The sequence below is a fragment of the Carassius gibelio genome, chromosome B19 (genome assembly GCF_023724105.1).
Source record: "Carassius gibelio isolate Cgi1373 ecotype wild population from Czech Republic chromosome B19, carGib1.2-hapl.c, whole genome shotgun sequence".
NCBI lineage: Eukaryota > Metazoa > Chordata > Actinopteri > Cypriniformes > Cyprinidae > Carassius > Carassius gibelio.
In genome coordinates, this window is record NC_068414.1 from 3,237,209 (window position 1) to 3,252,246 (window position 15,038).

A 15,038-nucleotide genomic window follows, 5' to 3' on the forward strand; every position below is an offset into this window, starting at 1 on the left:
GGAGACAGTTCTCCCCTTGTCAGACGAAACAGGTAGATCAGCTCCAGGCTGCAGGAATGTCAGACTGTGCAGAAGAATCATCTGTTTCCTGTGGTCTTGTCCAGGTGGTCTTTACAGGGGATTTGTATCTGCGGCTCATCTAGTTGTCACGGTCTCCGCTGTGTTTCTGGGCCATAGAGGTCCTTTCTAGGTGTTGATCCACCATCTTCTCTGGATACGGACTGGATCCGGGTGACTGAAGCGGATACAGACTGGATCTGGTGGCTACGGTGACCTCGGAATAAGGGATTTCTTTAAAAGACTTTTTTTTTCATATAAGATTTTATCCAACTTTTCAGATAGAGACATGAGAAAGAGATTGCCTTGATTGGGCTTTTAGTTATTATAGGCACTCTCTGCGTTTGACCACTTCGTGTTTATTTAGCCGGATGGGAAGGCAGCGCTTTCTTGTACGTGACGGGATGCAAATTCTTGAAGGCTCTCTTTAGTGACGGGTCCAAACAAAGATCTCATCTGCTCCTCTAGCCCTATCGGCGACTCGTGCACTTCGAGCCTTCTTAGTGACGGCGCAAGTTGCTGACTGCTGACTGCGTTGGTGGTATAGTGGTGAGCATAGCTGCCTTCCAAGCAGTTGGAGAGAGCAGTGCGCATGTCCTTTGGCTCGGGCTGACGTCGAAGCAGAACTCCCTCTGTGACCTGTGCCTCCACCCAAAACTTTTGGATGGAATAATTTCGGATGGACCCATCATTAGCTGAAGTCGCATAACACTTGCAACACTACCGGTAGCAGGGGTCATTGTTTGGACTCTTTTTTTTTTTTTTTTTTTTTTAATTGCGCTTTAAACAAAAAGTATTGTGTCAATGCAACTGAACAACATTTATTAGGAACACAGTGCGTCAAAAAGCTACTGACTTCCGCCTGCGTTGGTGGTATAGTGGTGAGCATAGCTGCCTTCCAAGCAGTTGACCCGGGTTCGATTCCCGGCCAGCGCATGTCCTTTGGCTCGGGCTGACGTCGAAGCAGAACTCCTTCTGTGACCTGCGACTCCAACCAAACATTTTGGATGGATCATTCGGAAGACGAAAAGAACCAGCTCTCCCCGTCGGGGAATCGAACCCCGGTCTTCCGCGTGACAGGCGGAGATACTGTCCACTATACTAACGAGGAGCCATGCATGCTGTCGTTTCTCCCGTTACTGACGGCACTGCACTGACATACCTAAACAATGCATGGCTTCTTCTGACGCAGACCCAGCCCTGGCACCGTAAAATTTCTGATGGACCCATCATTAGCTGAAGTCGCATAACACTTGGAACACTACCCGTAGCAGGGGTCATTGTTTGGACTCTTTTTTTTTTTTTTTTTTTTTTTTTAATTGCGCTTTAAACAAAAAGTATTGTGTCAATGCAACTGAACAACATTTATTAGGAACACAGTGCGTCAAAAAGCAAAATGACAGTTAAAGGCATTTCGTTATTGAACTCTTTGATGACATCATTCAGCTAAGTTCAGTTTAAATAGTATCTGTGCAATAATTTGCAATCAAGTCAACGATATCGCTGTACATGAAGTGTCCCCAGCTCCACCTGCCAGAAGCGACAGAGGCAAGAAACCAAAACTCGATCGGTGAAAGGATGGAGAAAAAACCCGGTGAGAAACCAGGCTCAGTCGGGGAGACAGTTCTCCCCTTGTCAGACGAAACAGGTAGATTAGCTCCAGGCTGCAGGAATGTCAGACTGTGCAGAAGAATCATCTGTTTCCTGTGGTCTTGTCCAGGTGGTCTTTACAGGGGATTTGTATCTGCGGCTCATCTAGTTGTCACGGTCTCCGCTGTGTTTCTGGGCCATAGAGGTCCTTTCTAGGTGTTGATCCACCATCTTCTCTGGATACGGACTGGATCCGGGTGACTGAAGCGGATACAGACTGGATCTGGTGGCTACGGTGACCTCCGAATAAGGGATTTCTTTAAAAGACTTTTTTTTTCATATAAGATTTTATCCAACTTTTCAGATAGAGGCATGAGAAAGAGATTGCCTTGATTGGGCTTTTGGTTATTGGTGGACCGAGAGGACTTTTTTGAGTTTTACTCCTCCCTTTTGGAGTGGGGGGGGGGGGGGGGTGCTGACGAAACACATGTGGGCAGGCATTGTCACCCTTGATGACCCTTGGCGAGCGTAGTAGTTTAACAGAGGCAGCGCACAGGCCCGAGGGTTTGGAGACACAGCTCGAGTTTCTCTTCATTGTCGCATAAATCTTTCGCCTTTTACTAAAGATTTCCGTGGAGGGGAACTTTTGCGAGTGACCTGTATTTTTGGGTGCTCTGCTCACAGCAGAGCTACATCGAAATGTCAAGAGCAGAATCAGTTTGACCGTCCGGCAGCATGCTGCGAGAGGGCTTGCCACTGGTCATCGTCTGAATAGGCACTCTCTGCGTTTGACCACTTCGTGTTTATTTAGCCGGATGGGAAGGCAGCGCTTTCTTGTACGTGACGGGATGCAAATTCTTGAAGGCTCTCTTTAGTGACGGGTCCAAACAAAGATCTCATCTGCTCCTCTAGCCCTATCGGCGACTCGTGCACTTCGAGCCTTCTTAGTGACGGCGCAAGTTGCTAAATGCTGACTGCGTTGGTGGTATAGAGGTGAGCATAGCTGCCTTCCAAGCAGTTGACCCGGATTCGATTCCCGGCCAACGCATGTCCTTTGGCTCGGGCTGACGTCGAAGCAGAACTCCCTCTGTGACCTGTGCCTCCACCCAAAACTTTTGGATGGAATAATTTTGGATGGACCCATCATTAGCTGAAGTCGCATAACACTTGCAACACTACCCGTAGCAGGGGTCATTGTTTGGACTCTTTTTTTTTTTTTTTTTTTTTTTTTTTTAATTGCGCTTTAAACAAAAAGTATTGTGTCAATGCAACTGAACAACATTTATTAGGAACACAGTGCGTCAAAAAGCAAAATGACAGTTAAACGCATTTCGTTATTGAACTCTTTGATGACATCATTCAGCTAAGTTCAGTTTAAATAGTATCTGTGCAATAATTTGCAATCAAGTCAACGATATCGCTGTACATGAAGTGTCCCCAGCTCCGCCTGCCAGAAGCGACAGAGGCAAGAAACCAAAACTCGATCGGTGAAAGGATGGAGAAAAAACCCGGTGAGAAACCAGGCTCAATCGGGGAGACAGTTCTCCCCTTGTCAGACGAAACAGGTAGATCAGCTCCAGGCTGCAGGAATGTCAGACTGTGCAGAAGAATCATCTGTTTCCTGTGGTCTTGTCCAGGTGGTCTTTACAGGGGATTTGTATCTGCGGCTCATCTAGTTGTCACGGTCTCCGCTGTGTTTCTGGGCCATAGAGGTCCTTTCTAGGTGTTGATCCACCATCTTCTCTGGATACGGACTGGATCCGGGTGACTGAAGCGGATACAGACTGGATCTGGTGGCTACGGTGACCTCGGAATAAGGGATTTCTTTAAAAGACTTTTTTTTTCATATAAGATTTTATCCAACTTTTCAGATAGAGGCATGAGAAAGAGATTGCCTTGATTGGGCTTTTGGTTATTGGTGGACCGAGAGGACTTTTTTGAGTTTTACTCCTCCCTTTTGGAGTAGGGGGGGGGGGGGGTGCTGACGAAACACATGTGGGCAGGCATTGTCACCCTTGATGACCCTTGGCGAGCGTAGTAGTTTAACAGAGGCAGCGCTCAGGCCCGAGGGTTTGGAGACACAGCTCGAGTTTCTCTTCATTGTCGCATAAATCTTTTGCGTTTTACTAAAGATTTCCGTGGAGGGGAACTTTTGCGAGTGACCTGTATTTTTGGGTGCTCTGCTCACAGCAGAGCTACATCGAAATGTCAAGAGCAGAATCAGTTTGACCGTCCGGCAGCATGCTGCGAGAGGGCTTGCCACTGGTCATCGTCTGAATAGGCACTCTCTGCGTTTGACCACTTCGTGTTTATTTAGCCGGATGGGAAGGCAGCGCTTTCTTGTACGTGACGGGATGCAAATTCTTGAAGGCTCTCTTTAGTGACGGGTCCAAACAAAGATCTCATCTGCTCCTCTAGCCCTATCGGCGACTCGTGCACTTCGAGCCTTCTTAGTGACGGCGCAAGTTGCTGACTGCTGACTGCGTTGGTGGTATAGTGGTGAGCATAGCTGCCTTCCAAGCAGTTGACCCGGATTCGATTCCTGGCCAACGCATGTCCTTTGGCTCGGGCTGACGTCGAAGCAGAACTCCCTCTGTGACCTGTGCCTCCACCCAAAACTTTTGGATGGAATAATTTCGGATGGACCCATCATTAGCTGAAGTCGCATAACACTTGCAACACTACCCGTAGCAGGGGTCATTGTTTGGACTCTTTTTTTTTTTTTTTTTTTTTTTTTTTTTTTTAATTGCGCTTTAAACAAAAAGTATTGTGTCAATGCAACTGAACAACATTTATTAGGAACACAGTGCGTCAAAAAGCAAAATGACAGTTAAAGGCATTTCGTTATTGAACTCTTTGATGACATCATTCAGCTAAGTTCAGTTTAAATAGTATCTGTGCAATAATTTGCAATCAAGTCAACGATATCGCTGTACATGAAGTGTCCCCAGCTCCGCCTGCCAGAAGCGACAGAGGCAAGAAACCAAAACTCGATCGGTGAAAGGATGGAGAAAAAACCCGGTGAGAAACCAGGCTCAATCGGGGAGACAGTTCTCCCCTTGTCAGACGAAACAGGTAGATCAGCTCCAGGCTGCAGGAATGTCAGACTGTGCAGAAGAATCATCTGTTTCCTGTGGTCTTGTCCAGGTGGTCTTTACAGGGGATTTGTATCTGCGGCTCATCTAGTTGTCACGGTCTCCGCTGTGTTTCTGGGCCATAGAGGTCCTTTCTAGGTGTTGATCCACCATCTTCTCTGGATACGGACTGGATCCGGGTGACTGAAGCGGATACAGACTGGATCTGGTGGCTACGGTGACCTCCGAATAAGGGATTTCTTTAAAAGACTTTTTTTTTCATATAAGATTTTATCCAACTTTTCAGATAGAGGCATGAGAAAGAGATTGCCTTGATTGGGCTTTTGGTTATTGGTGGACCGAGAGGACTTTTTTGAGTTTTACTCCTCCCTTTTGGAGTAGGGGGGGGGGGGGGGGTGCTGACGAAACACATGTGGGCAGGCATTGTCACCCTTGATGACCCTTGGCGAGCGTAGTAGTTTAACAGAGGCAGCGCACAGGCCCGAGGGTTTGGAGACACAGCTCGAGTTTCTCTTCATTGTCGCATAAATCTTTCGCCTTTTACTAAAGATTTCCGTGGAGGGGAACTTTTGCGAGTGACCTGTATTTTTGGGTGCTCTGCTCACAGCAGAGCTACATCGAAATGTCAAGAGCAGAATCAGTTTGACCGTCCGGCAGCATGCTGCGAGAGGGCTTGCCACTGGTCATCGTCTGAATAGGCACTCTCTGCGTTTGACCACTTCGTGTTTATTTAGCCGGATGGGAAGGCAGCGCTTTCTTGTACGTGACGGGATGCAAATTCTTGAAGGCTCTCTTTAGTGACGGGTCCAAACAAAGATCTCATCTGCTCCTCTAGCCCTATCGGCGACTCGTGCACTTCGAGCCTTCTTAGTGACGGCGCAAGTTGCTAAATGCTGACTGCGTTGGTGGTATAGAGGTGAGCATAGCTGCCTTCCAAGCAGTTGACCCGGATTCGATTCCCGGCCAACGCATGTCCTTTGGCTCGGGCTGACGTCGAAGCAGAACTCCCTCTGTGACCTGTGCCTCCACCCAAAACTTTTGGATGGAATAATTTTGGATGGACCCATCATTAGCTGAAGTCGCATAACACTTGCAACACTACCCGTAGCAGGGGTCATTGTTTGGACTCTTTTTTTTTTTTTTAATTGCGCTTTAAACAAAAAGTATTGTGTCAATGCAACTGAACAACATTTATTAGGAACACAGTGCGTCAAAAAGCAAAATGACAGTTAAACGCATTTCGTTATTGAACTCTTTGATGACATCATTCAGCTAAGTTCAGTTTAAATAGTATCTGTGCAATAATTTGCAATCAAGTCAACGATATCGCTGTACATGAAGTGTCCCCAGCTCCGCCTGCCAGAAGCGACAGAGGCAAGAAACCAAAACTCGATCGGTGAAAGGATGGAGAAAAAACCCGGTGAGAAACCAGGCTCAATCGGGGAGACAGTTCTCCCCTTGTCAGACGAAACAGGTAGATCAGCTCCAGGCTGCAGGAATGTCAGACTGTGCAGAAGAATCATCTGTTTCCTGTGGTCTTGTCCAGGTGGTCTTTACAGGGGATTTGTATCTGCGGCTCATCTAGTTGTCACGGTCTCCGCTGTGTTTCTGGGCCATAGAGGTCCTTTCTAGGTGTTGATCCACCATCTTCTCTGGATACGGACTGGATCCGGGTGACTGAAGCGGATACAGACTGGATCTGGTGGCTACGGTGACCTCGGAATAAGGGATTTCTTTAAAAGACTTTTTTTTTCATATAAGATTTTATCCAACTTTTCAGATAGAGGCATGAGAAAGAGATTGCCTTGATTGGGCTTTTGGTTATTATAGGCACTCTCTGCGTTTGACCACTTCGTGTTTATTTAGCCGAATGGGAAGGCAGCGCTTTCTTGTACGTGACGGGATGCAAATTCTTGAAGGCTCTCTTTAGTGACGGGTCCAAACAAAGATCTCATCTGCTCCTCTAGCCCTATCGGCGACTCGTGCACTTCGAGCCTTCTTAGTGACGGCGCAAGTTGCTGACTGCTGACTGCGTTGGTGGTATAGTGGTGAGCATAGCTGCCTTCCAAGCAGTTGGAGAGAGCAGTGCGCATGTCCTTTGGCTCGGGCTGACGTCGAAGCAGAACTCCCTCTGTGACCTGTGCCTCCACCCAAAACTTTTGGATGGAATAATTTCGGATGGACCCATCATTAGCTGAAGTCGCATAACACTTGCAACACTACCGGTAGCAGGGGTCATTGTTTGGACTCTTTTTTTTTTTTTTTTTTTTTTTTTAATTGCGCTTTAAACAAAAAGTATTGTGTCAATGCAACTGAACAACATTTATTAGGAACACAGTGCGTCAAAAAGCTACTGACTTCCGCCTGCGTTGGTGGTATAGTGGTGAGCATAGCTGCCTTCCAAGCAGTTGACCCGGGTTCGATTCCCGGCCAACGCATGTCCTTTGGCTCGGGCTGACGTCGAAGCAGAACTCCTTCTGTGACCTGCGACTCCAACCAAACATTTTGGATGGATCATTCGGAAGACGAAAAGAACCAGCTCTCCCCGTCGGGGAATCGAACCCCGGTCTTCCGCGTGACAGGCGGAGATACTGTCCACTATACTAACGAGGAGCCATGCATGCTGTCGTTTCTCCCGTTACTGACGGCACTGCACTGACATACCTAAACAATGCATGGCTTCTTCTGACGCAGACCCAGCCCTGGCACCGTAAAATTTCTGATGGACCCATCATTAGCTGAAGTCGCATAACACTTGGAACACTACCCGTAGCAGGGGTCATTGTTTGGACTCTTTTTTTTTTTTTTTTTTTTTTTTAATTGCGCTTTAAACAAAAAGTATTGTGTCAATGCAACTGAACAACATTTATTAGGAACACAGTGCGTCAAAAAGCAAAATGACAGTTAAAGGCATTTCGTTATTGAACTCTTTGATGACATCATTCAGCTAAGTTCAGTTTAAATAGTATCTGTGCAATAATTTGCAATCAAGTCAACGATATCGCTGTACATGAAGTGTCCCCAGCTCCGCCTGCCAGAAGCGACAGAGGGAAGAAACCAAAACTCGATCGGTGAAAGGATGGAGAAAAAACCCGGTGAGAAACCAGGCTCAGTCGGGGAGACAGTTCTCCCCTTGTCAGACGAAACAGGTAGATTAGCTCCAGGCTGCAGGAATGTCAGACTGTGCAGAAGAATCATCTGTTTCCTGTGGTCTTGTCCAGGTGGTCTTTACAAGGGATTTGTATCTGCGGCTCATCTAGTTGTCACGGTCTCCGCTGTGTTTCTGGGCCATAGAGGTCCTTTCTAGGTGTTGATCCACCATCTTCTCTGGATACGGACTGGATCCGGGTGACTGAAGCGGATACAGACTGGATCTGGTGGCTACGGTGACCTCGGAATAAGGGATTTCTTTAAAAGACTTTTTTTTTCATATAAGATTTTATCCAACTTTTCAGATAGAGGCATGAGAAAGAGATTGCCTTGATTGGGCTTTTGGTTATTGGTGGACCGAGAGGACTTTTTTGAGTTTTACTCCTCCCTTTTGGAGTGGGGGGGGGGGGGGTGCTGACGAAACACATGTGGGCAGGCATTGTCACCCTTGATGACCCTTGGTGAGCGTAGTAGTTTAACAGAGGCAGCGCACAGGCCCGAGGGTTTGGAGACACAGCTCGAGTTTCTCTTCATTGTCGCATAAATCTTTCGCCTTTTACTAAAGATTTCCGTGGAGGGGAACTTTTGCGAGTGACCTGTATTTTTGGGTGCTCTGCTCACAGCAGAGCTACATCGAAATGTCAAGAGCAGAATCAGTTTGACCGTCCGGCAGCATGCTGCGAGAGGGCTTGCCACTGGTCATCGTCTGAATAGGCACTCTCTGCGTTTGACCACTTCGTGTTTATTTAGCCGGATGGGAAGGCAGCGCTTTCTTGTACGTGACGGGATGCAAATTCTTGAAGGCTCTCTTTAGTGACGGGTCCAAACAAAGATCTCATCTGCTCCTCTAGCCCTATCGGCGACTCGTGCACTTCGAGCCTTCTTAGTGACGGCGCAAGTTGCTGACTGCTGACTGCGTTGGTGGTATAGTGGTGAGCATAGCTGCCTTCCAAGCAGTTGACCCGGATTCGATTCCCGGCCAACGCATGTCCTTTGGCTCGGGCTGACGTCGAAGCAGAACTCCCTCTGTGACCTGTGCCTCCACCCAAAACTTTTGGATGGAATAATTTCGGATGGACCCATCATTAGCTGAAGTCGCATAACACTTGCAACACTACCCGTAGCAGGGGTCATTGTTTGGACTCTTTTTTTTTTTTTTTTTTTTTTTTTTAATTGCGCTTTAAACAAAAAGTATTGTGTCAATGCAACTGAACAACATTTATTAGGAACACAGTGCGTCAAAAAGCAAAATGACAGTTAAAGGCATTTCGTTATTGAACTCTTTGATGACATCATTCAGCTAAGTTCAGTTTAAATAGTATCTGTGCAATAATTTGCAATCAAGTCAACGATATCGCTGTACATGAAGTGTCCCCAGCTCCGCCTGCCAGAAGCGACAGAGGCAAGAAACCAAAACTCGATCGGTGAAAGGATGGAGAAAAAACCCGGTGAGAAACCAGGCTCAGTCGGGGAGACAGTTCTCCCCTTGTCAGACGAAACAGGTAGATTAGCTCCAGGCTGCAGGAATGTCAGACTGTGCAGAAGAATCATCTGTTTCCTGTGGTCTTGTCCAGGTGGTCTTTACAGGGGATTTGTATCTGCGGCTCATCTAGTTGTCACGGTCTCCGCTGTGTTTCTGGGCCATAGAGGTCCTTTCTAGGTGTTGATCCACCATCTTCTCTGGATACGGACTGGATCCGGGTGACTGAAGCGGATACAGACTGGATCTGGTGGCTACGGTGACCTCGGAATAAGGGATTTCTTTAAAAGACTTTTTTTTTCATATACGATTTTATCCAACTTTTCAGATAGAGACATGAGAAAGAGATTGCCTTGATTGGGCTTTTGGTTATTATAGGCACTCTCTGCGTTTGACCACTTCGTGTTTATTTAGCCGGATGGGAAGGCAGCGCTTTCTTGTACGTGACGGGATGCAAATTCTTGAAGGCTCTCTTTAGTGACGGGTCCAAACAAAGATCTCATCTGCTCCTCTAGCCCTATCGGCGACTCGTGCACTTCGAGCCTTCTTAGTGACGGCGCAAGTTGCTGACTGCTGACTGCGTTGGTGGTATAGTGGTGAGCATAGCTGCCTTCCAAGCAGTTGGAGAGAGCAGTGCGCATGTCCTTTGGCTCGGGCTGACGTCGAAGCAGAACTCCCTCTGTGACCTGTGCCTCCACCCAAAACTTTTGGATGGAATAATTTCGGATGGACCCATCATTAGCTGAAGTCGCATAACACTTGCAACACTACCGGTAGCAGGGGTCATTGTTTGGACTCTTTTTTTTTTTTTTTTTTTTTTTTAATTGCGCTTTAAACAAAAAGTATTGTGTCAATGCAACTGAACAACATTTATTAGGAACACAGTGCGTCAAAAAGCTACTGACTTCCGCCTGCGTTGGTGGTATAGTGGTGAGCATAGCTGCCTTCCAAGCAGTTGACCCGGGTTCGATTCCCGGCCAACGCATGTCCTTTGGCTCGGGCTGACGTCGAAGCAGAACTCCTTCTGTGACCTGCGACTCCAACCAAACATTTTGGATGGATCATTCGGAAGACGAAAAGAACCAGCTCTCCCCGTCGGGGAATCGAACCCCGGTCTTCCGCGTGACAGGCGGAGATACTGTCCACTATACTAACGAGGAGCCATGCATGCTGTCGTTTCTCCCGTTACTGACGGCACTGCACTGACATACCTAAACAATGCATGGCTTCTTCTGATGCAGACCCAGCCCTAGCACCGTAAAATTTCTGATGGACCCATCATTAGCTGAAGTCGCATAACACTTGGAACACTACCCGTAGCAGGGGTCATTGTTTGGACTCTTTTTTTTTTTTTTTTTTTTTAAATTGCGCTTTAAACAGAAAGTATTGCGTCAATGCAACTGAACAACATTAATTAGGAACACAGTGCGTCAAAAAGCAAAATGACAGTTAAAGGCATTTCGTTATTGAACTCTTTGATGACATCATTCAGCTAAGTTCAGTTTAAATAGTATCTGTGCAATAATTTGCAATCAAGTCAACGATATCGCTGTACATGAAGTGTCCCCAGCTCCGCCTGCCAGAAGCGACACAGGGAAGAAACCAAAACTCGATCGGTGAAAGGATGGAGAAAAAACCCGGTGAGAAACCAGGCTCAGTCGGGGAGACAGTTCTCCCCTTGTCAGACGAAACCAGTAGATCAGCTCCAGGCTGCAGGAATGTCAGACTGTGCAGAAGAATCATCTGTTTCCTGTGGTCTTGTCCAGGTGGTCTTTACAAGGGATTTGTATCTGCGGCTCATCTAGTTGTCACGGTCTCCGCTGTGTTTCTGGGCCATAGAGGTCCTTTCTAGGTGTTGATCCACCATCTTCTCTGGATACGGACTGGATCCGGGTGACTGAAGCGGATACAGACTGGATCTGGTGGCTACGGTGACCTCGGAATAAGGGATTTCTTTAAAAGACTTTTTTTTTCATATAAGATTTTATCCAACTTTTCAGATAGAGGCATGAGAAAGAGATTGCCTTGATTGGGCTTTTGGTTATTGGTGGACCGAGAGGACTTTTTTGAGTTTTACTCCTCCCTTTTGGAGTGGGGGGGGGGGGGGGGGTGCTGACGAAACACATGTGGGCAGGCATTGTCACCCTTGATGACCCTTGGCGAGCGTAGTAGTTTAACAGAGGCAGCGCACAGGCCCGAGGGTTTGGAGACACAGCTCGAGTTTCTCTTCATTGTCGCATAAATCTTTCGCCTTTTACTAAAGATTTCCGTGGAGGGGAACTTTTGCGAGTGACCTGTATTTTTGGGTGCTCTGCTCACAGCAGAGCTACATCGAAATGTCAAGAGCAGAATCAGTTTGACCGTCCGGCAGCATGCTGCGAGAGGGCTTGCCACTGGTCATCGTCTGAATAGGCACTCTCTGCGTTTGACCACTTCGTGTTTATTTAGCCGGATGGGAAGGCAGCGCTTTCTTGTACGTGACTGGATGCAAATTCTTGAAGGCTCTCTTTAGTGACGGCAGCATGCTGCGAGAGGGCTTGCCACTGGTCATCGTCTGAATAGGCACTCTCTGCGTTTGACCACTTTGTGTTTATTTAGCCGGATGGGAAGGCAGCGCTTTCTTGTACGTGACTGGATGCAAATTCTTGAAGGCTCTCTTTAGTGACGGGTCCAAACAAAGATCTCATCTGCTCCTCTAGCCCTATCGGCGACTCGTGCACTTCGAGCCTTCTTAGTGACGGCGCAAGTTGCTGACTGCTGACTGCGTTGGTGGTATAGTGGTGAGCATAGCTGCCTTCCAAGCAGTTGACCCGGATTCGATTCCCGGCCAACGCATGTCCTTTGGCTCGGGCTGACGTCGAAGCAGAACTCCCTCTGTGACCTGTGCCTCCACCCAAAACTTTTGGATGGAATAATTTCGGATGGACCCATCATTAGCTGAAGTCGCATAACACTTGCAACACTACCCGTAGCAGGGGTCATTGTTTGGACTCTTTTTTTTTTTTTTTTTTTTTTTTTAATTGCGCTTTAAACAAAAAGTATTGTGTCAATGCAACTGAACAACATTTATTAGGAACACAGTGCGTCAAAAAGCAAAATGACAGTTAAAGGCATTTCGTTATTGAACTCTTTGATGACATCATTCAGCTAAGTTCAGTTTAAATAGTATCTGTGCAATAATTTGCAATCAAGTCAACGATATCGCTGTACATGAAGTGTCCCCAGCTCCGCCTGCCAGAAGCGACAGAGGCAAGAAACCAAAACTCGATCGGTGAAAGGATGGAGAAAAAACCCGGTGAGAAACCAGGCTCAGTCGGGGAGACAGTTCTCCCCTTGTCAGACGAAACAGGTAGATTAGCTCCAGGCTGCAGGAATGTCAGACTGTGCAGAAGAATCATCTGTTTCCTGTGGTCTTGTCCAGGTGGTCTTTACAGGGGATTTGTATCTGCGGCTCATCTAGTTGTCACGGTCTCCGCTGTGTTTCTGGGCCATAGAGGTCCTTTCTAGGTGTTGATCCACCATCTTCTCTGGATACGGACTGGATCCGGGTGACTGAAGCGGATACAGACTGGATCTGGTGGCTACGGTGACCTCGGAATAAGGGATTTCTTTAAAAGACTTTTTTTTTCATATAAGATTTTATCCAACTTTTCAGATAGAGACATGAGAAAGAGATTGCCTTGATTGGGCTTTTGGTTATTATAGGCACTCTCTGCGTTTGACCACTTCGTGTTTATTTAGCCGGATGGGAAGGCAGCGCTTTCTTGTACGTGACGGGATGCAAATTCTTGAAGGCTCTCTTTAGTGACGGGTCCAAACAAAGATCTCATCTGCTCCTCTAGCCCTATCGGCGACTCGTGCACTTCGAGCCTTCTTAGTGACGGCGCAAGTTGCTGACTGCTGACTGCGTTGGTGGTATAGTGGTGAGCATAGCTGCCTTCCAAGCAGTTGGAGAGAGCAGTGCGCATGTCCTTTGGCTCGGGCTGACGTCGAAGCAGAACTCCCTCTGTGACCTGTGCCTCCACCCAAAACTTTTGGATGGAATAATTTCGGATGGACCCATCATTAGCTGAAGTCGCATAACACTTGCAACACTACCGGTAGCAGGGGTCATTGTTTGGACTCTTTTTTTTTTTTTTTTTTTTTTTTAATTGCGCTTTAAACAAAAAGTATTGTGTCAATGCAACTGAACAACATTTATTAGGAACACAGTGCGTCAAAAAGCTACTGACTTCCGCCTGCGTTGGTGGTATAGTGGTGAGCATAGCTGCCTTCCAAGCAGTTGACCCGGGTTCGATTCCCGGCCAACGCATGTCCTTTGGCTCGGGCTGACGTCGAAGCAGAACTCCTTCTGTGACCTGCGACTCCAACCAAACATTTTGGATGGATCATTCGGAAGACGAAAAGAACCAGCTCTCCCCGTCGGGGAATCGAACCCCGGTCTTCCGCGTGACAGGCGGAGATACTGTCCACTATACTAACGAGGAGCCATGCATGCTGTGGTTTCTCCCGTTACTGACGGCACTGCACTGACATACCTAAACAATGCATGGCTTCTTCTGATGCAGACCCAGCCCTAGCACCGTAAAATTTCTGATGGACCCATCATTAGCTGAAGTCGCATAACACTTGGAACACTACCCGTAGCAGGGGTCATTGTTTGGACTCTTTTTTTTTTTTTTTTTTTTTTAAATTGCGCTTTAAACAGAAAGTATTGCGTCAATGCAACTGAACAACATTAATTAGGAACACAGTGCGTCAAAAAGCAAAATGACAGTTAAAGGCATTTCGTTATTGAACTCTTTGATGACATCATTCAGCTAAGTTCAGTTTAAATAGTATCTGTGCAATAATTTGCAATCAAGTCAACGATATCGCTGTACATGAAGTGTCCCCAGCTCCGCCTGCCAGAAGCGACAGAGGGAAGAAACCAAAACTCGATCGGTGAAAGGATGGAGAAAAAACCCGGTGAGAAACCAGGCTCAGTCGGGGAGACAGTTCTCCCCTTGTCAGACGAAACCAGTAGATCAGCTCCAGGCTGCAGGAATGTCAGACTGTGCAGAAGAATCATCTGTTTCCTGTGGTCTTGTCCAGGTGGTCTTTACAAGGGATTTGTATCTGCGGCTCATCTAGTTGTCACGGTCTCCGCTGTGTTTCTGGGCCATAGAGGTCCTTTCTAGGTGTTGATCCACCATCTTCTCTGGATACGGACTGGATCCGGGTGACTGAAGCGGATACAGACTGGATCTGGTGGCTACGGTGACCTCGGAATAAGGGATTTCTTTAAAAGACTTTTTTTTTCATATAAGATTTTATCCAACTTTTCAGATAGAGGCATGAGAAAGAGATTGCCTTGATTGGGCTTTTGGTTATTGGTGGACCGAGAGGACTTTTTTGAGTTTTACTCCTCCCTTTTGGAGTGGGGGGGGGGGTGCTGACGAAACACATGTGGGCAGGCATTGTCACCCTTGATGACCCTTGGCGAGCGTAGTAGTTTAACAGAGGCAGCGCACAGGCCCGAGGGTTTGGAGACACAGCTCGAGTTTCTCTTCATTGTCGCATAAATCTTTCGCCTTTTACTAAAGATTTCCGTGGAGGGGAACTTTTGCGAGTGACCTGTATTTTTGGGTGCTCTGCTCACAGCAGAGCTACATCGAAATGTCAAG

At 47.1% G+C, this 15,038-nt stretch overlaps 10 non-coding genes across 10 annotated transcripts; 6 read left to right on the forward strand and 4 right to left on the reverse strand.

The window, feature by feature from the left end:
* Window positions 1-1,096: 1,096 nt before the first annotated feature.
* On the reverse strand, window positions 1,097-1,168 carry trnad-guc (transfer RNA aspartic acid (anticodon GUC)). The gene has a single exon. It is a non-coding gene; the product is annotated as a tRNA-Asp (tRNA).
* A 1,055-nt stretch (window positions 1,169-2,223) lies between these two features.
* On the forward strand, window positions 2,224-2,338 carry LOC127980558 (U5 spliceosomal RNA). The gene has a single exon (XR_008159576.1). It is a non-coding gene; the product is annotated as a U5 spliceosomal RNA (small nuclear RNA).
* A 1,391-nt stretch (window positions 2,339-3,729) lies between these two features.
* LOC127981044 (U5 spliceosomal RNA) lies at window positions 3,730-3,844 on the forward strand. The gene has a single exon (XR_008160036.1). It is a non-coding gene; the product is annotated as a U5 spliceosomal RNA (small nuclear RNA).
* A 1,397-nt stretch (window positions 3,845-5,241) lies between these two features.
* Window positions 5,242-5,356, forward strand: LOC127980559 (U5 spliceosomal RNA). The gene has a single exon (XR_008159577.1). It is a non-coding gene; the product is annotated as a U5 spliceosomal RNA (small nuclear RNA).
* Window positions 5,357-7,283: 1,927 nt separating this feature from the next.
* On the reverse strand, window positions 7,284-7,355 carry trnad-guc (transfer RNA aspartic acid (anticodon GUC)). Its single transcript has one exon. It is a non-coding gene; the product is annotated as a tRNA-Asp (tRNA).
* Window positions 7,356-8,407: 1,052 nt separating this feature from the next.
* LOC127980560 (U5 spliceosomal RNA) lies at window positions 8,408-8,522 on the forward strand. The gene has a single exon (XR_008159578.1). It is a non-coding gene; the product is annotated as a U5 spliceosomal RNA (small nuclear RNA).
* A 1,938-nt stretch (window positions 8,523-10,460) lies between these two features.
* trnad-guc (transfer RNA aspartic acid (anticodon GUC)) lies at window positions 10,461-10,532 on the reverse strand. Its single transcript has one exon. It is a non-coding gene; the product is annotated as a tRNA-Asp (tRNA).
* Window positions 10,533-11,585: 1,053 nt separating this feature from the next.
* Window positions 11,586-11,700, forward strand: LOC127980561 (U5 spliceosomal RNA). Its single transcript, XR_008159579.1, has one exon. It is a non-coding gene; the product is annotated as a U5 spliceosomal RNA (small nuclear RNA).
* Window positions 11,701-13,787: 2,087 nt separating this feature from the next.
* Window positions 13,788-13,859, reverse strand: trnad-guc (transfer RNA aspartic acid (anticodon GUC)). Its single transcript has one exon. It is a non-coding gene; the product is annotated as a tRNA-Asp (tRNA).
* Window positions 13,860-14,907: 1,048 nt separating this feature from the next.
* Window positions 14,908-15,022, forward strand: LOC127980564 (U5 spliceosomal RNA). The gene has a single exon (XR_008159581.1). It is a non-coding gene; the product is annotated as a U5 spliceosomal RNA (small nuclear RNA).
* Window positions 15,023-15,038: the final 16 nt, after the last annotated feature.